General features: G+C 41.6%; 1 protein-coding gene across 3 annotated transcripts in view; it reads right to left on the bottom strand.

Annotated features, from left to right (window-relative positions):
- The window catches only part of LOC139420424 (zinc finger protein 438-like), a 94,679-nt gene that overhangs the window by 37,696 nt on the left and 32,914 nt on the right, over positions 1-24,069 (bottom strand). The window contains exon 2 of one of the 3 annotated variants that reach the window (XM_071170536.1): positions 21,682-21,898. The exons of the other annotated variants lie outside the window; for them this stretch is intronic. The gene's annotated coding sequence lies outside the window, so the exon portion shown is untranslated. The remainder of the gene's footprint in view (positions 1-21,681; positions 21,899-24,069) is intronic. 3 annotated transcript variants of the gene reach the window in all.

Here is a 24,069-nt window from a genome sequence, read left to right as displayed (position 1 = left end):
AAAAATGTAAATAATTTTTTCCAATTGTTTAATTTTTATACCTTTATTTAACTGGGCAAGTCAATTAAGAACACATTCTTATTTTCAATGACGGCCTAGGAACGGTGGGTTAACTGCCTCTAACTGCCTCTCTCTTGTTACACTCCACAAGGAGACTGCCTGTTACGCGAATGCAGTAACCCATTTTAGTTGCTAGCTAGCATTTAACTTATCTTATAAAAAACAATCATAATCACTAGTTAACTACACATGGTTGATGATTTTATTAGATATTATTTAGCGTTTCCTGCATTGCATAGAATCTGACTGAGCATACAAGTATCTGACTGAGCGGTGGTAGGCAGAAGCTGGCGTGTAAACATTCATTCAAACAGCACTTTCGTGCGTTTTGCCAGCAGCTCTTCGTTGTGCGTCAAGCATTGCGCTGTTTATGACTTCAAGCCTATCAACTCCCGAGATGAGGCTGGTGTAACCGAAGTGAAATGGCTAGCTAGTTAGCGCGCGCTAACTAGAGGAACAGAAGCTATACTGTTACACTGGCAATACTAAAGTGCCTATAAGAACATCCAATAGACAAAGGTATATGAAATACAAATGGTATAGAGAGAAATAGTCCTATAAATACTATATTAACTACAACCTAAAACCTCTTACCTTGGAATATTGAAGTCTCATGTTTAAAGGAACCACCAGCTTTCATATGTTCTCATGTTCTGAGCAAGGAACTGAAACGTTAGCTTTCTTACATAGCACATATTGCACTTTTACTTTCTTCTCCAACACTTTGTTTTTGCATTATTTAAACCAAATTGAACACGTTTCATTATTTACTTGAGGCTAAATTGATTTTATTGATGTATTCTATTAAGTTAAAATAAGTGTTCAATTCAGTATTGATGTAATTGTCATTATTACAAATAAATAAATAATCGGAATCGGCTTTTTTGGTCCTCCAATAATCGTATCGGCGTTGAAAAATCATAGTCGGTCGACCTCTAGTTTTAATAAATAATAACAGAAAGTGCTTGAAAAACGCAGAGTAATATGCATGTTCTTTCCACAGCGAGAGAGAGAGAAAGAGAGAGAAAAAAGAGCGAGGAAGGAAGAGAGAAAGAAAGGAGAGAGAGAGAGCCAGTCCCAGGGCCGTGAGGCTTTAAGTCAACTGACCGACACTCCTCATTATCAACTCACACAGTACGAATTGGAGCTAACAGGCTTTGGCCCCGGCAGACAGGCCCATGAGACTCTCTGTGTGTGTGTGTGTGTGTGTGTGTGTGTGTGTGTGTGTGAGAAAGACATTGTGCTGAGGAGCAGTGAAAGGGGTCAGTTCCTAAACCACAATCCTTTCCAAATAACCTCACAGGCTTTGTAGGATGACCGGAGCATTCTTCTGATAGCTACTACCCAAGTAGCTAATCTAATTTTCACACACTAAACTACTGCTGTGTGTATTTTGCTATTGGTTAGTGACATAAGGTTGCTACAGTATGTGCAAAAGGAGGTAAAAGGTTATGCTACTGGTGGTTTATATATTCTATGACATTACATTTTATGTACCAAGATGTTCAAATAAACCTTCAGTTCAAACTTCCATTCTGTTTTTCCTCCCACGCAGCTATCAGGTTCATATTCCCTCCATAAGGCTGGGGCTGGGCTGGCATTTACATTAGCCTCTCCCTCCCTCCGCCATCACCGTCCAGGCCAGGGCTGTAACCAGTAACCACCTTGCAATGTAAATTATTACATTTGTGAATCAAGCTTTCCACCTCAAACAGGCTGTTTATATAGGCCCTGATATAGAGGGAGATAAAGAGCAAGTGTGTTTTCCTGGGGGTGTTGAATGTCATTAGCCTACGCTGAGGCTTTGTGTGTGTGTATGTTATTCATAATGGCATTCTATCTACATACTACGTGGCTATGCCTCTCGTTCTGCTACTTAATAAACTCAACATCAACTCAGCTGCAGGGCAGGGGAATGGCGATGGATTCTAAATATTATGTTCCTTTAGATGGAGGTGACAGAGGAAACAGGTTGCCTTTTGTTTTATAGATAAAATTAATCTAAAAGCTCCTGAAATCATTTTCACTTCAGTTCCATTTTACTCACAAATGTATATTGGTTAACTGTTTGGTTCACCATCTCTGACTGCATCCCAAACGGAACCCTATACCTAGCCCTTGGTCAAAATAAGTGTACAATATAGGGAATGGGGTGCCATTTGGCACACAATCTCTGGCTATTAAAAAATAACTTGGTCCGACCTTAGTCCCCTGATGAAATGTTCTGTGCTATAGCATAAAACTAACATCTTGTCATTGTTTTCACTATAAAACAAAATGGTCGATCAGCAGGTGGTCCAAGTTCCCTTCCCTCACCTGTCATGCTAAAGTCTTAAACTTGGAGACAAAAACAAAGAGCAAGGTGTATTTTTGTAAAATCACATACAGCTCCACCGTACCACTGAATCCCAAAATTAACCTTGACCACATGAAAACCTGCTGTCTCCATTCCGGGTAGGACAGGAAAATTACACCCCTCCACTCCATGGCTTGGTATTAAACCTCAATTACAAACTGGGTGGTTGGAGCCCTGAATGCTGATTGGCTGACAGCCGTGGTATATCAGACCGTATACCACGGGTATGACAAAATATGAATTTTTACTGCTCTAATTACATTGGTAACCAGTTTATAATAGCAATAAGGCATCTCTGGGGTTTGTGGTTTATGGCCAATATACCATGGCTAAGGTCTGTATCCAGTCACTCTGCGTTGTGTCATGCATAAGAACAGCCCTTAGCCGTGGTATATTCAAATCAAATGTTTATTTGTCAAATGCGCCGAATACAACAGTGAAATGCTTACTTACAAGCCTATAATCAACAATAAGTAAAACATTGTTTTATTTTCTAACAAATAATTAAACAGCAGCAGAAAAATAACAAACGAGGCTATATACACAGCTGTACATTTTGATGAAACATGGTGAAGCCCCAAAATTGCCCTCACTGGAAGCCTGTGTTTCAGACATAAGGAAGTGGATGGCTGCAAACGTTCTACTTTTAAACTCGGACAAAACAGAGATGCTTGTTCTAGGTCCCAAGAAACAAAGAGATCTTCTGTTGAATCTGACAATTAATCTTGATGGTTGTACAGTCGTCTCAAATAAAACTGTGAAGGACCTCGGCGTTACTCTGGACCCTGATCTCTCTTTTGACGAACATATCAAGACTGTTTCAAGGACAGCTTTTTTCCATCTACGTAACATTGCAAAAATCAGAAATTTTCTGTCCATAAATTACGCAGAAAAATGTATCCATGCTTTTGTCACTTCTAGGTTAGACTACTGCAATGCTCTACTTTCCGGCTACCCGGATAAAGCACTAAATAAACTTCAGTTAGTGCTAAATACGGCTGCTAGAATCCTGACTAGAACCAATTTATTTGTATCATATATTACTCCAGTGCTAGCCTCTCTACACTGGCTTCCTGTTAAGGCAAGGGCTGCTTTCAAGGTTTTACTGCTAACCTACAAAGCATTACATGGGCTTGCTCCTATCTATCTTTCCAATTTGGTCCTGCCGTACATACCTACACGTACGCTACGGTGTCCCTAGAATTTCTAAGCAAACAGCTGGAGGCAGGGCTTTCTCCTATAGAGCTCCATTTTTATGGAATGGTCTGCCTACCCATGTGAGAGACGCAGACTCGGTCTCAACCTTTAAGTCTTTACTGAAGACTCATCTCTTCAGTAGGTCCTATGATTGAGTGTAATCTGGCCCAGGAGTGTGAAGGTGAACGGAAAGGCACTGGAGCAACGAACCGTCCTTGCTGTCTTTGCCTGGCCGGTTCCCCTCTCTCCACTGGGATTCTCTGCCTATAACCCTATTACAGGGGCTGAGTCACTGGCCTACAGGTGTTCTTCCATGCCGTCCCTAGGAGGGGTGCGTCACTTGAGTGGGTTGAGTCCACCTGGCCGTGCTGACCTGTTGCACCCTCGACAACCACTGTGATTACTATTATTTGACCATGCTGGTCATTTATGAACATTTGAACATCTTGGCCATGTTCTGTTATAATCTCCACCCGGCACAGCCAGAAGAGGACTGGCCACCCCTCATAGCCTGGTTCCTCTAGGTTTCTTCCTAGGTTTTGGCCTTTCTAAGTTTGTTTTTCCTAGCCACCATGCTTCTACACCTGCATTGCTTGCTGTTTGGGGTTTTAGGCTGGGTTTCTGTACAGCTGATTTAAGAAGGGCTATATAAATACATTTGAATTGATATACAGGGGGGGTACCGGTACAGAGTCGATGTGCGGGGGCAAACCACCCAGTTTATAATATTGGCCATATACCACACCCCCTCGGGCGTATTGCTTAATTAGAGGACAGCAGTGATGTCACCAGTGAGAGAAAAAGGGGTTCCTTTGTTGCCAAGGCAGGGTGCTTCATGAAATAGACTCTAAAAACATCTAAAAACACCTCAAAAGTCAGTTTGTTAACTTTGTGTGGAGAGGGCTAGGGTAGGCCAAGCCTTGGCTTATGGGTCGTACAAAGAAAGTTGTTCATCCCATCCAACTGGAAAGTACGGGGCAGTCATGCTGCCTCACATGGTGGCACAATGTACAGTTCAAATGTAGTCAATCATTCAATCATCACCATTTGGAATCGTACTACAGGACATAGACTACAAGTTTAGCCCTGTGTATATAAAAAAAAGAAGAAAAGAAAACTTGGTATGATATACAGTGCCTTCAGAATGTACTCAGAGCCCTGGACTTTTTCCACATTTTGTTACGTTACAGCCTTATTCTAAAATTGATAAAATGAAACAAATTCCTCAGCAATCTAAACACAATACCCCACAATGACAAAGCAAAAACAGGTTTTTGGAAAGTTTAGCTAATTTATAAAAAATAGAAATACCTTATTTACATAAGTATTCAGACCTTTTGCTATGAGACTCGAAATTGAGCTCTGATGCATCCTATTTCCATTGATCATCCTTGAGATGTTTCTAGAACTTGATTGGAGACAACTTGTGGTAAATTCAATTGATTGGACATGATTTAGAAAGGCACACACCTGTCTATATAAAGGTCTCACAGTTGACAGTGCATGCCAAAGCAAAAAACCAAGCCATGAGATCGAAGGAATTGTCCATAGAGCGCCGAGACAGGATTGTGTCAAGGCACAGATCTGGAGAAGGGTACAACACATGTCTGCAGCATTGCAGGTCCCCAAGAACACAGTGGGCTGCATCATTCTTAAATGGAAGAAGTTTGGAACCACCAAGACTCTTCCTAAAGTTATAGCAAGATGATGCCGACAGAGATGGTCGCCTCGCTTCACGTTCTTAGGAAACTATGCAGTAATTTGTTTTTTTGATTTGTTAGATTACTTGTTAGATATTACTGCAGCGTTGGAACTAAAAGCACAAGCATTTGACTACACTCACATTAACATCTGTTAACCATGTGTATGTGACCAATAAAGTTTGATTTGAAGTTGGCCGCCCGGCCAAACTGAGCAATCAGGGGGAGAAGGGCCTTGGTCAGGGAGGTGACCAAGAACCCGATGCTCACTCTGACAGAGCTCTAGAGTTCTTCTGTGGAGATGGGAGAATCATCCAGAAGGACAACCATCTCTGCAGAACTCCACCAATCTGGCCTTTATGGCAGTCGCCAGATGGAAGCCACTCCTCATGTAAAAGGCACATGAAATCCCGCTTGGTGTTTGCCAAAAGGCACCTAAAGAGTCTCAGACCATGAGATTCTCTGGTCTGATGAAACCAAGATTGAACTCATTGGCCTGAATGCCAAGCGTCACATCTGGAGGAAACCTGGCACCATCCCTACGGTGAAGAATGGTGGTGGCAGAATCATGCTGTGGGGATGCTTTTCAGCGGTAGGGACTGGGAGACTAGTCAGGATTGAGGTAAAGATGAACGGAGCAAAGTACAGAGAGATCCTTGATGAAAACCTGATCCAGAGTAGGGCAGGGCGGTATACTGTTTTTGCGATATACCGGTATTGATGCACGGACCGGTTTGGGTTTTTACTATAACGGTATTTTAATGTTTGGTTTGTTAAATGTGATACGCAGTGTGTAGCGCCCATTTTTACAGTTTACTTCGCTACTTGAGTCCTCCCTCTCCGCTCTCTCTCGCCATACCGCTTTCCACACAGACCTAGTCCCTGCTCCCGTCACTCAAGGAGCGCATTTGTTGTTCCTCGACCACGAGACACTTGTGTTCAGCCTGCATGCAGTTGTCACTTTGCTTCATAATATAAATTTACTAGCATTGTATAATTACACTATTACAGTGCCTTGCGAAAGTATTCGGCCCCCTTGAACTTTGTGACCTTTTGCCACATTTCAGGCTTCAAACATAAAGATATAAAACTGTATTTTTTTGTGAAGAATCAACAACAAGTGGGACACAATCATGAAGTGGAACGACATTTATTGGATATTTCAGACTTTTTTAACAAATCAAAAACTGAAAAATTGGGCGTGCAAAATTATTCAGCTCCCTTAAGTTAATACTTTGTAGCGCCACCTTTTGCTGCGATTACAGCTGTAAGTCGCTTGGGGTATGTCTCTATCAGTTTTGCACATCGAGAGACTGAATTTTTTTCCCATTCCTCCTTGCAAAACAGCTCGAGCTCAGTGAGGTTGGATGGAGAGCATTTGTGAACAGCAGTTTTCAGTTCTTTCCACAGATTCTCGATTGGATTCAGGTCTGGACTTTGACTTGGCCATTCTAACACCTGGATATGTTTATTTTTGAACCATTCCATTGTAGATTTTGCTTTATGTTTTGGATCATTGTCTTGTTGGAAGACAAATCTCCGTCCCAGTCTCAGGTCTTTTGCAGACTCCATCAGGTTTTCTTCCAGAATGGTCCTGTATTTGGCTCCATCCATCTTCCCATCAATTTTAACCATCTTCCCTGTCCCTGCTGAAGAAAAGCAGGCCCAAACCATGATGCTGCCACCACCATGTTTGACAGTGGGGATGGTGTGTTCAGGGTGATGAGCTGTGTTGCTTTTACGCCAAACATAACGTTTTGCATTGTTGCCAAAAAGTTCAATTTTAATTTCATCTGACCAGAGTACCTTCTTCCACATGTTTGGTGTGTCTCCCAGGTGGCTTGTGGCAAACTTTAAACGACACTTTTTATGGATATCTTTAAGAAATGGCTTTCTTCTTGCCACTCTTCCATAAAGGCCAGATTTGTGCAATATACGACTGATTGTTGTCCTATGGACAGAGTCTCCCACCTCAGCTGTAGATCTCTGCAGTTCATCCAGAGTGATCATGGGCCTCTTGGCTGCATCTCTGATCAGTCTTCTCCTTGTATGAGCTGAAAGTTTAGAGGGACGGCCAGGTCTTGGTAGATTTGCAGTGGTCTGATACTCCTTCCATTTCAATATTATCGCTTGCACAGTGCTCCTTGGAATGTGTAAAGCTTGGGAAATCTTTTTGTATCCAAATCCGGCTTTAAACTTCTTCACAACAGTATCTCGGACCTGCCTGGTGTGTTCCTTGTTCTTCATGATGCTCTCTGCGCTTTTGACGGACCTCTGAGGCTATCACAGTGCAGGTGCATTTATACGGAGACTTGATTACACACAGGTGGATTGTATTTATCATCATTAGTCATTTAGGTCAACATTGGATCATTCAGAGATCCTCACTGAACTTCTGGAGAGCGTTTGCTGCACTGAAAGTAAAGGGGCTGAATAATTTTGCACGCCCAATTTTTCAGTTTTTGATTTGTTAAAAAAGTTTTAAATATCCAATAAATGTCGTTCCACTTCATGATTGTGTCCCACTTGTTGTTGATTCTTCACAAAAAAATACAGTTTTATATCTTTATGTTTGAAGCCTGAAATGTGGCAAAAGGTCGCAAAGTTCAAGGGGGCCGAATACTTTCGCAAGGCACTGTAGCTTGTGTTTCTTACATCTGCAAACAGATCGTTTTGTCTTTTCTTAGCAAGTTGTTCCTAAATCTTGTTAGCCGCTAATGCTAATCACTAGCTAGCTAATACATGTACTGAGTAAGAGCAAGCGTAATTAGCTTATACAGCCTGATAATACCAGTGATGGTATAGACCTAAATCAGCATGTTGTTTGTGCAACAGTCTCTTCTAAAATCAAAGAGGAATACGCAAAGCATGAATACATTAGCTACATGAAGTAGCTAAGAGTATACATTCAATGTAGCCAAAGATTATAAGGTCCCCTATGAAACACCTATCAACACTTTAGCCTGTCACAATAACTCCTCCATGCCATTTTCATTCGTTCTCATGTCAAACAACACTGTATTAAAAGTGCCCACTATTATATTCTAACTATAGAATTACAATATACATTCTATTTCCATGATCCAACAGTTAAGATTTAGAGCAAAACACTTGGGTTAAGTCAAATTGCAACATTTGGTTAAAAATATGGCCCAGATTGCTTGCCCACATCGTGCAGCCCTACGTGGCAGTGTGGAAATGATCTCAAATGCAGAAATTGATGAAAATTGTGCATTTTTTGGGGTTTAAGTTTTATTGAACAGTATAAAACAATCAGATGGAGAAAGACCCATTGAAATCACTTAGAATGTATGTGTTGCCAACCTAGGGGCATGCACTACTTATAAAGCAAATTTAGAACTCATTTAAAAAAAACATAAAATAGTCAAATTATTTTTTTAAATACAGTGATATAATATTTTGGCCATATCGCCCAGCCCGACTCCAGAGGTCTCTGGACCTCAGACTGGGGTGACAAATTCACCTTCCAACGGGACAATGACCCTAAGCACACAGACAAGACAACGCAGGAGTGGCTTCGAGACAAGTTTCTGAATGTCCTAGAGTGGTCCAGCCAGAGTCTGGACCACTCTAGGACATTCTTTTTCAGTTCTGGCCACAAATGTTCTATAGGTTTGAGGTCAGGGATTTGTGATGGCCACTCCAATACCTTGACTTTGTTGTCCTTGAGCCATTTTACCATTTGGAAGATCCATTTGCGACCAAGCTTCAACTTACTGACTGATGTCTTGAGATGTTGCTTCAATACATCTACCTAATTTTCTACCTCATGATGCCATCTATTTAGTGAAGTGCACCAGTCCCTCCTACAGCAAAGCACCCCCACAACATGATGCTGCCACCCCCGTGCTTCACCGTTGGGATGGTGTTCTTCAAGCTTGCAAGCATCCCCCTTTTCCCCCCAAACATAACAATGGACATTGTGGCCAAACAGTTCTATTTAATTTTCATCAAACCAGAGGCCATTTCTCCAAAAAGTATGATCTTTGTCCCCATGTGCAGTTGCAAACCGTAGTCTGGCTTGTTTATGGCGGTTTTGGAGCAGTGGCTTCTTCCTTGCTGAGCGGCCTTTCAGGTTATGTTGATATAGGACTCGTTTTACTGTGGATATAGATACTTTTGTACACGTTTCCTCCAGCATCTTCACAAGGTCCTTTGCTGTTGTTCTGGGATTGATTTGCACTTTTCGCACCAAAGTACATTCATCTCTAGGAGACAGAACTCGCCTCCTTCCTGAGCGGTACGATGGCTGCGTGTTCCCATGGTGTTAATACTTGCGTACTATTGTTTGTACAGATGAACGTGGTACCTTCAGGCATTTGGAAATTGCTCCCAAGGAAGAACCAGACTTGTGGAGGTCTGCATTTTTTTGGCTGATTTCTTTTGATTTTCCCATGATGTCAAGCAAAGAGGCACTGAGTTTAAAGGTAGGCCTTGAAATACATCCACAGGTACACCTACAATTGACTCAAATTATGTCAATTAGCCTATCAGAAGCTTCTAAAGCCATGACATAATTTTCTGGAATTTTCCAAGCTGTTTAAAGGCACAGTTAACTTAGTGAATGTAAACTTCTGACCCACTGGAATTGTGATACAGTGAATTATAAGTCAAATAATCTGTCTGTAAACAATTGTTGGAAAAATTACTTGTGTCATGCACAAAGTAGATGTCCTAACCGACTTGACAAAACTATAGTTTGTTGACAGTAAATTTGTGGAGTGGGTGAAAAACGAGTTCTAATGACTCCAACCTAAGTGCATGTAAACTTCCGACTTCAACTGTAAATGTGATATTTCATATTTGTATTTTTAATAAATTAGCAAAAATCTCTAAACACTATTTTTGCCTTCAATTTATACACAATACCCCATAATGAGATGAGGGAAAAAACAACATATAATCGATTTTAGAATAAGGCTGTAACCTAACAAAAAGAAAATAGAAACTCAAGGGCCTGAAATGAATACTTTAATAATTAATACTTTCCGTACGCGTGCACACACACCATTTGACCAGCTCTGAAGACGAGTGGGAGGTTCCTGGCTGGCTCCTGTCCAAACATTGATTGTCTCTCCTCTCTACTTCTGCCCCCATTCTAACCCTATATTAACAACTATTAGAATACACACACACAGGCCCTATATTAGTAAGGCCTCTCGCACTGTCTACCGTGCTGTACCGTGCTGGGCTTTCAGATATTTTTATTTTCACATTGCATTTTCCAGCATAGCTTGGCTCTCTAAAAGCGAGCAGAACTCACCCCATAACATATCCCGTCCCATATGTGTGAGAGCTATATGAGAAAAGAAGGCAGGGTGGCCCTATATCGTATCATACTCACTGAATAGTGCATGTCTGCGTCACAATTGGCAACCTATCAATTAGTGATGGGAAGAAGAAAAGAAAAAAACGATAGTTACATGTCGCAATATTATTTTTGTATATCGATTTATAAAATTGGTAGTGCTAGCCGACTGTGCCGGAGCCAAAACTCCAATAGTTTTGGTCCTGAAGCTTGTTCTCAATCTTTTTTTAAAAATAGAGAGCCAATTTGTTTTCAGAACTTTTATTTCCATGACAGATCAAAGCTCGTTTTCTCATGACTCCCTTGTCTCTCTGCAGCAGACATATAGTGAGCAATATATTTGGAACATCAAATCGCAATACATACAGAATTGAGAGAATCGCAATACGTATCGGCACCTAAGTGTCGAGATAATATCGTACTGTGAGGTCCCTGGCAGATCCCAGACCTGTCCCTATGGTTCACTACATTTGACCAGAGCTCATAGGGTCCTCCTGCCATAGTTGAGCTAGGCACAATACCGTGAAACCACGCAGACTAGTCACTCACCATCCCAATTCCCTGTGAGATGGGGCAGGCGAAGCATGCAGCATTCTCCCCCTACAAGCCTGTCTGTCCCTGGTCGCTCTACTTGTTCGTACATTAGGGTCACACTGGTAATTCATGTCTTACAAAAGAGACACAGTTCAACAACAGAGACTGCTCACAAGTGCCAGCAGCGTTCCTTTCCTTCTCTTTGTGACCCGACGGGAGAAAAGTAGATCCACTGTGAGTGAATACATTGCCGCTGCGAGACACTTCTAACCAGAGTAACATTACTGTGTGTAAAGAAGCAAGCTGCTCAGTGCCTACAGAAGTCAACCAGGGGGAGGCATTTTATTTTTACTTTGAGAAACTGCAGTAGATTCACTAAAGATGGTACAACATTTTTTTGAAAAGATTGAAACAACATCTCACACAGGTGCAAACCCAGAGACACAGATACTCTGTAAAGTGGAACAGAAACCCTGTTGGATTATGAAGACAAGACTTTGAGCGCCAAGCTCCCAAAACTTAACGAGGGAGAGATCAAAAGCCTGTGTGTTCCTGGCGAGCGGAACCAATCAGCCAGGAGGGCCCGGCCAGGAGAGGAGGATGAGAGGAGAGACAAGCGCTTCCCTTTTAAATTGATCCCACAGAGACCCTGGTGGTGGTTACCCTTGACTCAGGAGAGATAACAACTCTCCAAGCCCCACGGATCTGAGGAGACTCGGTGTAGAGAAACCGGAGAGAGAGAGAGAGAGAGAGAGAGAGAGAGAGAGAGAGAGAGAGAGAGAGAGAGAGAGAGAGAGAGAGAGAGAGAGAGAGAGAGAGAGAGAGAGAGAGAGAGAGAGAGAGAGAGAGAGAGAGAGAGAGAGAGAGAGAGAGAGAGAGAGAGAGAGAGAAAATAATAGCGAGAGGAGACAGAGTTGAGGCTAGGATAGAGAGCAGGGTGGGGACGGAGAATAGAACAAAGAGCTGATCTCAGTCTCTGGGGCAGTCAGTGAATGTCTGGGGCAGTCAATGTGTATCCAGACAGCATCTGATCCAAGCATCTGATGCCAACATACAGACATGGATTCTGGAGTATCAACTATCAAAACTAACCGATGTTACATGTCCTGATGATGTACTTTAGCAGCAGTGTCTATTTACTCTGTCCTGTTCTGGCAGATTAAGCCTTGGCTCATTAAGGTCTGAGATTAGACTCTAGACCACACCAGTCTGTTTAATCCCCCTGAGCATGGAGCTCGAGGGAACAATGGTATCACTTCAGCCCAGAGACCCAACATGCTGCCAGACAACACACAGCCTGCCCAGTGACCAACACATCAGCTCAGACACACTTTGCTGTGTGTGTGTCCTATCCCTTTTCGCTAGTCTTATGCCTTTATTGTATTAATAAAGGTGATTCAGTACTCAGTTGATCTCTCTAGCTGCTCGCTATAAAGATCTTCTCGCTCTCCCTCCCTCGTTTTCTCTCTCTCTGTAGACACATGAAGCCTACCTTTCAGAGAGGTGAAGGGTAAAAAGCTAGTATGTGTTGTAGTTACATCTTGGTGGGGGCCCTTTATACGTACAGTGCCTTCAGAAAGTATTCACACCACTTGACTTTTTCCACAAGTTGTTGTTTCAGCTTGAATTTAAAATGGAATAAATGTAGGATTTTTTTTTTGACACTAGCCTACACACAATACGCCAAAATGTCAAAGCGGAATTATGTTCTTAGAAAGTTGCACAAATGAATGAAAAATGAAAAGCTGAAATGTGTTGAGTCAATAAGTATTCAACTCCTTTGTTATTACATGCCAAATAAGTTCAGGAGTTAACACAAAGATACAGTTGCAGAGTTTAACATTGTAGTTACTCCATAATACTAACCTAAATGACATACTAAAAAGAAAGAAGCCTGTGCAGAATAAAACATATTCCAAAACATGTATCCTGCTTGCAACAAGGCAGTAAAGTAAAACTGAAAAGATTTGGCAAAGAAATTAAATACTTATGTTGTGAACACAAAGCGTCACGTTTGGGGCTAATCAAACACAAAACATCACTGAGTGCCACTCTTCATATTTTGAAGCATGGGAGTGGCTGCATCATGTTATGGGTATGCTTGTCAGTGGCAAGGACTAGGGAGTTTATGATAAAAAGAACAGAGCTAAGCACAGGTCAAATTCTAGAGGAAAACCTGGTTCAATCTGCTTCCAACAGACACGGAGACAAATTCACCTTTTAGCAAGACAATAACCTAAAACACAAGGCCAAATCTACACTGAAGATGTGGCCTAGTTAGTTTTGACTTAAATTGTCTTGAAAATATATGGCAAGTCTTGAAAATGGCTGTCCAGCAATGATTAACAACCAACTTGACAGAGCTTGAATTTGTTTTTAATAATAGTGTGAAGATATCGTACAATCCAGGTGTGCAAAGCTATTAGAAACTTACCCAGAAAGACTAACATGTATTGACTCAGGGGGTTGAGTACTTATGTAATCAAGATACAGTAAACTAGTGTTTTATTTTATCATTTTTTCCAAATGTTAGGATTTATTGTAATCCCACCTCGTAAACCAGAACAATTTGGAAAAAGTCAAGGGGTGTGAATAGATCCTGAAGACACTGTAAAGGGTTTACATGCCCTCTCCACAGGCCTTAGAGGTGACTCTGTGATGTAAAAAAAAATGGGCGATTAATTAGGGCCGATTTCAAGTTTTCAAAAAAATTTTGGACACCGATGGCCGATTATGTCCGATTATATTGCAATCCATGAGGAAACTGCGTGGCAGGCTGACCACCTGTTACACAAGTGCCGCATCAAAAGAACCTTGTGGCTGCAATGAGCCATGGTACATTTCTAGCTAGCATTAAACTTATCTTGTAAAAAACAATCAATCTTCACATAATCACTAGTTAACTACACATGGTTGATGATATAACTAGGTTAACTAGCTTGTCCTGCGTTGCATATAATCAATGCGGTGCCTGTTCATTTATCATCGAATCACAGCCTAATTCAACCAAACGGGTGATGATTTAACAAAAAGCGCATGTGAAAAAAAGCACATTCGTTGCACAAAATGTACCTAACCATAAACATCAATGCCTTTCTTCAAATCAATACATAGAAGTATATTTTTTAACCCTGCATATTTCATTAAAATAAATGCATATTAGCAGGCAATATTAACTAGGGAAATTGTGTCACTTCTCTTGGAAGCAGAGTCAGGGTATATGCAACAGTTTGGGCCGCCTGGCTCGTTGCAAACTGTGTTTCTTCCTAACAAAGACCGTAATAAATTTGCCTGAATTTTACATAATTATGACATAACATTGAAGGTTGTGCAATGTAACAGCAATATTTAGGATTTAGGGTTGCCACCCGTTCAACAAAATATGGAATGGTTCCGTATTTCGCAGAAAGAATAAACGTTTTGTTTTTGAAATAATAGTTTCCTGATTTGATCATATTAATGACCAAAGGCTCGTATTTCTGTGTGTTTATTATAATTAAGTCTATGATTTGATATTTGATAGAGCAGTTTGACTGAGAAGTGGTAGGCAGCAGCAGGCTCGTAAGAATTCATTCAAAACAGCACTTTACTGCGTTTGCGAGCAGCTCTTAGCAATGCTTGAAGCAAAGCACTGTTTATGACTTCAAGCCTATCAACTCCCGAGATTAGGCTGGCAATACTAAAGTGCCTATAGGAACATCCAAAATCCAATCAAAGTTATATGAAATACAAATGGTATAGTGAGAAATATATATCAAAATCAGCCGATTAATCGGCATCTGCACATGATTTGGTCACACCAATTTATATATATATATATATATAATGTGCCTACATTATATACAGAACCAGGCTAATAATGACTAGCCATCTTTTAAATTAGAATGCTCTTGTGTTCTTACGTTTATTTGGATAGATTTACTCTAACAGCAAAGAGACTTAAAATGTATTTATTGCCGTTTACAAAGTGCCATGTGTTCTCTTCTGCTAAATCCTACAGAGAATTTGAGGGAAAAAAATTATACTTTACTCAAACAACATTGGATTTTCTAAGTCCACAACCATGCTTAAACAACATCAGGTGACAATTTGAGAAATGTGATTTATTTTGTGTAGTTACCCTTTAATTCAGGTGCACATCAGCCAGACTGTTGTGTTTGGCTAGCCGTGTTTCTGTAGCCATATGAGGCGCAAGAGTTTCTAATATTCACCATAAAAATGCACTGTTATAATAAATAATTCCATGCATCATCACATTTACAAAATTATGTAAAATAGCCTACTATTCATAATGTAGATTGGATAGTCATAATTTAGGCTAATACTATAACAAATCACTGTTGGCAAAAAATACCATTCACTGCATGGCTGTGAGTGTAGTTGCATAGATTGGGCCAAGGCTATAGCTCATTCGGAAAGCATTCAGACCAAAAAGTTCAATCTTGGTTTCATCAGACCAGAGAATCTTGTTTCTCATGGTCTGAGTCCTTCAGGTGCCTTTTGACTAAATCTAAGCAGGCTGTCATGTGCCTTTACTGAGGAGTGGATTCCGTCTGGCCCCTCCACCATAAAGACCTGATTGGTGGAGTGCTGCAGAGATGGTTGTCCTTCTGAAAGGTTCTCCCATCTCCACAGAGGAACTCTGGAGCTCTGCCAGAGTGACCATTGTGTTCTTGGTAACCTCCTTGACCAAGGCCCTTCTGCCCCGAATGCTCAGTTTGGCTGGGTGGCCAGCTCTAGGAAGAGTATTGGTGGTTCCAAACTTCTTCCATTTAAGAATGATAGAGGCCGACACAATCCTGTCTCGGAGTTCGACGGACAATTCCTTCGACCTCATGGCTTGGTTTTTGCTCTTACATGCACTTTCAACTGTGGGACCTTATATAGACAGGTGTGTGCCTTTCCAAATCATGTCCAGTCAATTAAATTTACCACAGGTAAACGCCAATCAATATGTAGAAACATATCAAGGATGATACATCAGTGTCTCCTGACCCCTCCTGTCTCAGCCTCCAGTATTTATGGTGCAGTAGTTTGTGTGTCGGGGGCTAGGGTCAGTTTGTTATATCTGGAGTACTTCTCCTGTCCTATTCGGTGTCCTGTGTGAATTTAAGTGTGCTCTCTCTAATTCTCTTTCTCTCTCTCGGAAGACCATGCCTCAGGACTACCTGACATGATGACTCCTTGCTGGCCGTGCTGCTGCTCCAGTTTCAATTGTTCTGCCTTATTATTATTCGACCATGCTGGTCATTTATGAACATTTGAACATCTTGGCCATGTTCTGTTATAATCTCCACCCGGCACAGCCAGAAGAGGACTGGCCACCCCACATAGCCTGGTTCCTCTCTAGGTTTCTTCCTAGGTTTTGGCCTTTCTAGGGAGTTTTTCCTAGCCACCGTGCTTCTACACCTGCATTGCTTGCTGTTTGGGGTTTTAGGCTAGGTTTCTGTACAGCACTTTGAGATATCAGCTGATGTACGAAGGACTATATAAATAAATTTGATTTGATGATCGATGGAACCAGGATGCACCTGAAGTCATTTTGAGTCTCATAGCAAAGTGTCTGAATACTTACGTAAATAAGGTATGTTCTTGTATTTTTAATACATTTGCAAAAATTTCTAAAAACCTGTTTTTGCTTCGTCATTATGGTATCTAGATTGGGATATGGCTGATGTTCTCCACTGGTACCAACAAGATAGGCTTGCAATACTGTTCAATCAATTAAGATTACAATTTGTATAACTATAAAATAAAGATGAGTCTATTAGTCGGTCTTCTCTTTACAGCAATAGCCATTTGCTTTCTAAACTCCACTTTTCACCGACAGTCGCAACTCAACAATCTGTGGTATTTGCAACGAGTTGCCCAAATAGCAGGCCCTTCCGACTGTAGGCAATGTAATGTGATTTTTAAAAATCCACAACTTATTTTTTTACATTTTAAATAAGCTAATCATCCTCCGTGGCCAAATCATGCTTTCTGGTGTAGTAGCCTATTTTGAATGATTTTATTAATCCCTGTATAGACAGGAGTAGGCTAATTAGGTTACATAATCTTTCCAAGATTAGTTTATGGACACGCCCCCATGGTCTGTAGTGTACTTGTGATGGAGTTATCAAAACAAATGGCCACTGGATTGATGCAAATCATAATGATTCTGCCAGGTATGCAGAGGCTACTTTGTAGTTACCTGTGAATTTCCATTTCCATCGACGGTACAGCTATACAAAGTGGTAGACATTTGGCCCTACGTACACTGCACACACACAGATGGGGGCATTCCCGTGCCGTTGTTTCCTCCTCAGAAAGTTGGTATATTTTTGGTCAAATTACACTTTGAATTAATCATGATAATAAAAACAGCTAATTGTGAAACTAACGTGACCAGGTAAAAACATTTTTTTTAAAGTGTGTCTCACTGCCAAGTCAAATGGTTGCAAATGCGACACTTTTGGTTGCAGTATCGAACTCTGCACTTGTACAAATACGGAGTCCAATGGAGCATCTCTAATTGGACAATATCAGGTAATATATGTTTCCAAACACTTCCTCCCTACTGAACACCACCCTGCTTGTAGTACTTAAGGCCATCACCATGGGCAGAGGGGTGAAGAAGACACTCAAGACAGTAAATAATTTGAAAGACTTTCAAGTACCGTAGTGTTGCGGCCGCCAGTATTTAGCCAGACTATAATTGGCTCCAGTCAAAGCACTCAGCTCAAGCTGTGACAGATAGCCTGCCCGCGGCATGAATAACTTACAGCCTCATAAATAACTAGATCACTACTAATATCATTAAAGTACCCCCTGGTTGGCACAGCCACTCCTAATTCCTCCACACAGCTATGGCCTGACTGCCTCCCTACCTGTCGCTCCCCATAACAAACGTGCAAAAATCACATCAATATTTTGACATTTCATTCAGCTCACTCTCCAGGCCGATGCAATTTTTTTAATTAGTTGAATAGAAAATTGGCAGGAGAGGCAGGATTGGGGTTTCGAGGCTGCCTGGGTCTCTATTGCCACAGGTAACCTTCTTTTGAGGGACTTAGCACAGAGAATTGATTGCTTGCAAGAGCAGACTCATCATCTCGGCTAATTTTCTGTGCGAAGCAGGCAGAGCAGGGGAGAAAAAAAAAGAGACCTATTTATAAATCGGTGGAGGAGAGAAGGAACAGGAGAGGGGGATTAGTCTGTCATTAGGATGAGGAGCGGAGGAGAGTAGAAAACATTGGGGTTTAAAAAGCTGACAAACACAGTTTACTATCTCCCTTCCTCCCTCGGTTGCAAGCACGCCTCTTCTTGACATCCCCAAAGTACCACAGAGTACAGAATGAGGGGAGGTGGAGAAGCCAGGTATGATACTGTATGTATCACATAATGGCCTATTGTAAAAATACGGCGAGGAATGTTTCCCAACCACGTGACCTGATCAGGAAAAACTCAGTCCTATTACCACATTTTCCACCCACCTGGCTCAGGCAGCGGTTCTCATGGCCAGTGATTTGAATGCAGGGTAACTGAAATCCGTTTTACCAAATTTTTACCAGCATGTCACCTGTGCAACTAAAGGAGACAACTCTAGATCACCTTTACTCCACACACAGAAACGCATACAAGGCTCTCCCTTGCCTTCCCTTTGGCAAATCTGACCATAACTATTTTCCTGATTCCGGCTTACAAGCAAAAAATCTAAACTGGAAGTACCAGTGAATACGGAAGTGGGCCGATGCAGCGGATGCTAAATTACAGGACTACTTTGCTAGAACAGACTGAAATATATGTTCCAGATTCATCCGATAACATTCAGGAGTTTACCACGTCAGTCACCGGCTTCATTAAAAAAAAGTGCATTGACGACATTTTCCCCACAGTGACCGTCCGTACATATCCCAACCAGAAGCCATGGATTACAAGCAACATCCGTACAGAGCTAAAGGACAGAGCTGCAGCTTTCAAGGAGCGGGTCATTAATCCAAACGATTAAAAGAGATCCCGCTACAACCTCCCATGAGCCATCAAACAGGCAAAGCGTCAATATAGGACTAAGATCGAGTACTACTACTCTGACACTCGTTGGATGTTGCAGGGCTTGCAAACTATCAGAGATTACAAAGATAAACCTAGCAGCGAGCTGCCCAGTGACGTGAGTCTACCAGACGAGCGAAATGCTTTTATGTTCGCTTCGAAACAAGTAACACTGAACCATGCATGAGAGCACCAGCTGTGTGATCTCACGCTCTGTAGCTTATGTGAGGAAGACCTTTAAAACAGGCTAACATTCACAAGGCCATGAGGATTAGCAGGACGTGTACACAGAGCATGTGCTGACCAGCTGGCAAGTGTCTTCACTGACATGTTCAACCTCTATGATCCAGTCAGTGTTTCAAGCAGACCACCATAGTCCTTCTGAGCAGGAACACCAAGGTAACATGCCTAAATTACTATCGCACAGTAGCACTTACATCTGTAGCCATGAAATGCTCACAGCACCATCATCCCAGACACCATGGACCCCACTACAATTCGCATAACTCCCCAACAGATCCACAGATGACTCAATATCTATTGCACTCCACACTGCCCTCTCCCATCTGGACTAGAGGAACACCTACATGAGAATGCTGTTCATTGACTACAGCTCAGCGTTCAACACCATAGTGCCCTCCAAGCTCATCACTTAGCTCAGGACCCTGGGACTGAACACCTCCCTCTGCAACAGGATCATGGACTTCTTGACTGGCCACCCCTAGGTGGCGACGGTAGGCAACAACACATCCGCCACACTGACCCTCAACACGTGAGACTGTCAGGGGTGCGTTCTTAGTCCCCTCCTGTACTCCCTTTTCACCCACAACTGTGTGGCTGTGCACAACTTCAAACATCAAGTTTGCTGCTGACACAACGGTGGTAGGCCTGATGACCGACGACGATGAGACAGCCTATTGGAAGGAGGTCAGTGACCTTGCAGTGTGGTGCCACAAAAAGTACTTAAAATACAAAAATTGGGTAGGAATCAACATGGTAGGGATAAAAACACAGCAAACAGAGGCCATAGAAGGCAAAGTATGTGGGTATGTGTGGGTGTATTGTGATAGAAGGTGGGGTGTGTGTTTTTGTGTTAAGTGAGTGAAAAAGGAAAATGGTTACATGGGCTCTGGCATTTGCGTGTCTAAGAGCTAGAGTTGTGACCGAGAGAGCTTTCAATTTTGTGCAGATACAGGATATACATTTTAAAATAAATAAGTAATAATAAATAAGTAATAATTTATAATAAATAAGTAATAATAAAAAAATACAGTACAATATTTATAATCTATAGTCTTATGATGGAGCGGTCCCCAACCCTGTACACTCCACTAGACACCCACCTGAGCCACATACACACTAAGGAGAAATCCTTATGTTTTATAGGACTACTGCAAGTGGCCTAAATGCAGCCAAGACAGAAAGATAAACGCGGTCAGTGACCCACTAAAGCAGCACTACCCACTCAAAAGTCTGAGTCTGCCTGGCAGGGCTGGCCCAACAAAGTCAAAGCCCCCAGATGGGTGAGCATAATATACAAGGAATTTCTGAAAGCTGCTAATGAGAACCTTGATGATTTTGTGGCAGTGGCAGTGCTGGCAACACTAGCTGCAGTAACCCATGGGGAGGGTCACGCTCGGTCAATCATAGAGGGGGAAAATGTTTGTGGCCCTGGTGGCACAAAATATTAAAAATATTTGACTACACAGAGATGCTTGGGAAAATGGTCAGAACGGGGGAGCCCTGTGTGTGTGTTTCAGGGTAGGGGGTGTATCTGAGCGCCATCAGCTAAAACTTGACATTGGTTAATCAAATCTCCCCAATCTTGCATGCCTTCTCAAACAGCTATAACTGCATATAAATTCGCACATCAAGTCTTCTCTTGAGTTGGGCTCGGGATAGAACAACTGTTGAACATCTGAGCTTGTGGTAATTGTGGGTTGTGTGTGTGTTTGTGTGTGTGTGTATCCCACATCTGTTGCTATGGGGAAATGAAATTAGGGACAATACAGGATTAATTACAATAATTGGTTTGCCAAAATAATGATTGCTTTCCATAAATGTAATTTTTGTAATGCCAATCCTGGTTATAGGTAACAGTCATTCAAATGAACTGCCAACATTATTACACATATTATTCATTAAGATATGCAAGATTAAGATATGCAAGATTTTTCAATATACAGTACCAGTCAAACATTTGGACACAAATTATTCAATTTGGACACAAATCATTCAAGGGTTTTTCTTTCTTTTTACTATTTGTAGAATAGTTGTAGAATATTCTACATTGTAGAATAATAGTGAAGACATCAAAACTATGAAATAACACATATGGAATCATGTTAGTAACCAGTGTTAAACAAATCAAAATATATTTTAGATTCTAGATTCTTCAAACTAGCCACCCTTTGCCTTGATGACAGCTTTGCACACTCTTGGCATCCTCTCAACCAGCTTCACGAGGTAGTCACCTGGAATGCTTTTCCAACAGTCTTGAAGGAGTTCCCACATATGCGGAGCACTTGTTGGCTGCTTTTCCTTAAATCTGCGGTCCAACTCATCCCAAACCATCTCAATTGGGTTGAGGTCTGGTGACTGTGGAGGCCAGGTCATCTGATGCAGCACTCCATCACTCTCCTTCTTGGTCAAATAGCCCTTACACAGCCTGGAGGTGTGTGGGTAATTGTCCTGTTGAAAAACAAAGCATTGTGGGACTAAGTGCAAACCAGATGGGAAGGCATATCGCTGCAGAATACTGTGGTAGCCATGCTGGTAAAGTGTGCCTCGAATTCAAAATAAAGCACTGACAGTGTCACCAGCAAAGCACCCCACACCATCACACATCCTCCTCCATGCTTCGCGTTGGGAACCACACATGCGGTGATCATCCGTTCACCTACTCAGCGTCTCACAAAGACACGGTAGTTGGAACCAAGAATCGAAAAAAGTATTTAGTCAGCCACCAATTGTGCAAGTTCTCCCACTTAAAAAGATGAGAGCCCTGTAATTTTCATCATAGGTACACTATGACAGACAAAATGAGGGAAAAACATCCAGAAAATCACATTGTAGGATTTTTTATGAATTTATTTGCAAATTATGGTGGAAAATAAGTATTTGGTCAATAACAAAAGTTTCTCAATACTTTGTTATATACCCTTTGTTGGCAATGACAGAGGTCAAACATTTTCTGTAAGTCTTCACAAGATTTTCGCACACCGTTGCTGGTATTTTGGCCCATTCCTCCATGCAGATCTCCTCTAGAGCAGTGATGTTTTGGGTCTGTTGCTGGGCAACACGGACTTTCAACTCCCTCCAAAGATTTCTATGGGGTTGAGATCTGGAGATTGGCTAGGCCACTCCCGGACCTTGAAATGCTTCTTACGAAGTCACTCCTTCATTGCCCGGGCGGTGTGTTTGGGATCATTGTCATGCTGAAAGACCCAGCCACGTTTCATCTTCAATGCCCATGCTGATGGAAGCAGGTTTTCACTCAAAATCTCACGATACATGGCCCCATTCATTCTTTCCTTTACACGGATCAGTCGTCCTGGTCACTTTGCAGAAAAACAGCCCCAAAGCATGATGTTTCCACCCCCATGCTTCACAGTAGGTATGGTGTTCTTTGGATGCAACTCAGCATTCTTTGTCCTCCAAATACGACAAGTTGAGTTTTTACCAAAAAGTTATATTTTGGTTTCATCTGACCATATGACATTCTCCCAATCTTCTTCTGGATCATCCAAATGCTCTCTAGCAAACTTCAGACGGGCCTGGACATGTACTGGCTTAAGCAGGGGGACACGTCTGGCACTGCAGGATTTGAATCCCTGGCGGCGTAGTGTGTTACTGATGGTAGGCTTTGTTACTTTGGTCCCAGCTCTCTGCAGGTCATTCACTAGGTCCCCCCGTGTGGTTCTGGGATTTTTGCACACCGTTCTTGTGATCATTTTGACCCCACGGGGTGAGATCTTGCGTGGAGCCCCAGATCGAGGGAGATTATCAGTGGTCTTGTATGTCTTCCATTTCCTAATAATTGCTCCCACAGTTGATTTCTTCAAACCAAACTGCTTACCTATTGCAGATTCAGTCTTCCCAGCCTGGTGTAGATCTACAATTTTGTTTCTGGTGTCCTTTGACAGCTCTTTGGTCTTGGCCATAGTGGAGTTTGGAGTGTGACTGTTTGAGGTTGTGGACAGGTGTCTTTTATACTGATAACAAGTTCAAACAGGTGCCATTAATACAGGTAACGAGTGGAGGACAGAGGAGCCTCTTAAAGAAGAAGTTACAGGTCCGTGAGAGCCAGAAATCTTGCTTGTTTGTAGGTGACCAAATACTTATTTTCCACCATAATTTGTAAATCAATTCATTAAAAATCCTACAATGTGATTTTCTGGATTTTTTTTCTCATTTTGTCTGTCATAGTTGAAGTGTACCTATGATGAAAATTACAGGGCTCTCATCTTTTGACCCAAGTTCAACAATTTAAAGGCAATGCTACCAAATACTAATTGAGTGTATGTAAACTTCTGACCCACTGGGAATGTGATGGAAGAAATCAAAGCTGAAATAAATCACTCTCTACACTATTATTCTGACATTTCACATTCTTAAAATAAAGTGGTGATCCTAACTGACCTAAGACAGGGAATTTTTACTAGGATTAAATGTCAGAAATTGTGAAAACTGAGTTTAAATGTATTTGGCTAAGGTGTATGTAAACTTCTGACTTCAACTGTATAAGCTGGAAGTAGAAGCCTAAGAGTTGTTAGCCATTAGTTTACTCCAACTAGGGGAGGGGTTAGGGAAAAAAAAATATATATATATTTAAAAAAATAAATAAATGGGGGATTGGAAAT

The sequence above is a fragment of the Oncorhynchus clarkii genome, chromosome 11 (assembly GCF_045791955.1).
Source record: "Oncorhynchus clarkii lewisi isolate Uvic-CL-2024 chromosome 11, UVic_Ocla_1.0, whole genome shotgun sequence".
In the NCBI taxonomy this organism is placed as follows: Eukaryota; Metazoa; Chordata; class Actinopteri; order Salmoniformes; family Salmonidae; genus Oncorhynchus; species Oncorhynchus clarkii.
Note: the sequence above shows the minus strand (reverse complement) of the source record. Positions and strands in the feature narration are given on the sequence as shown.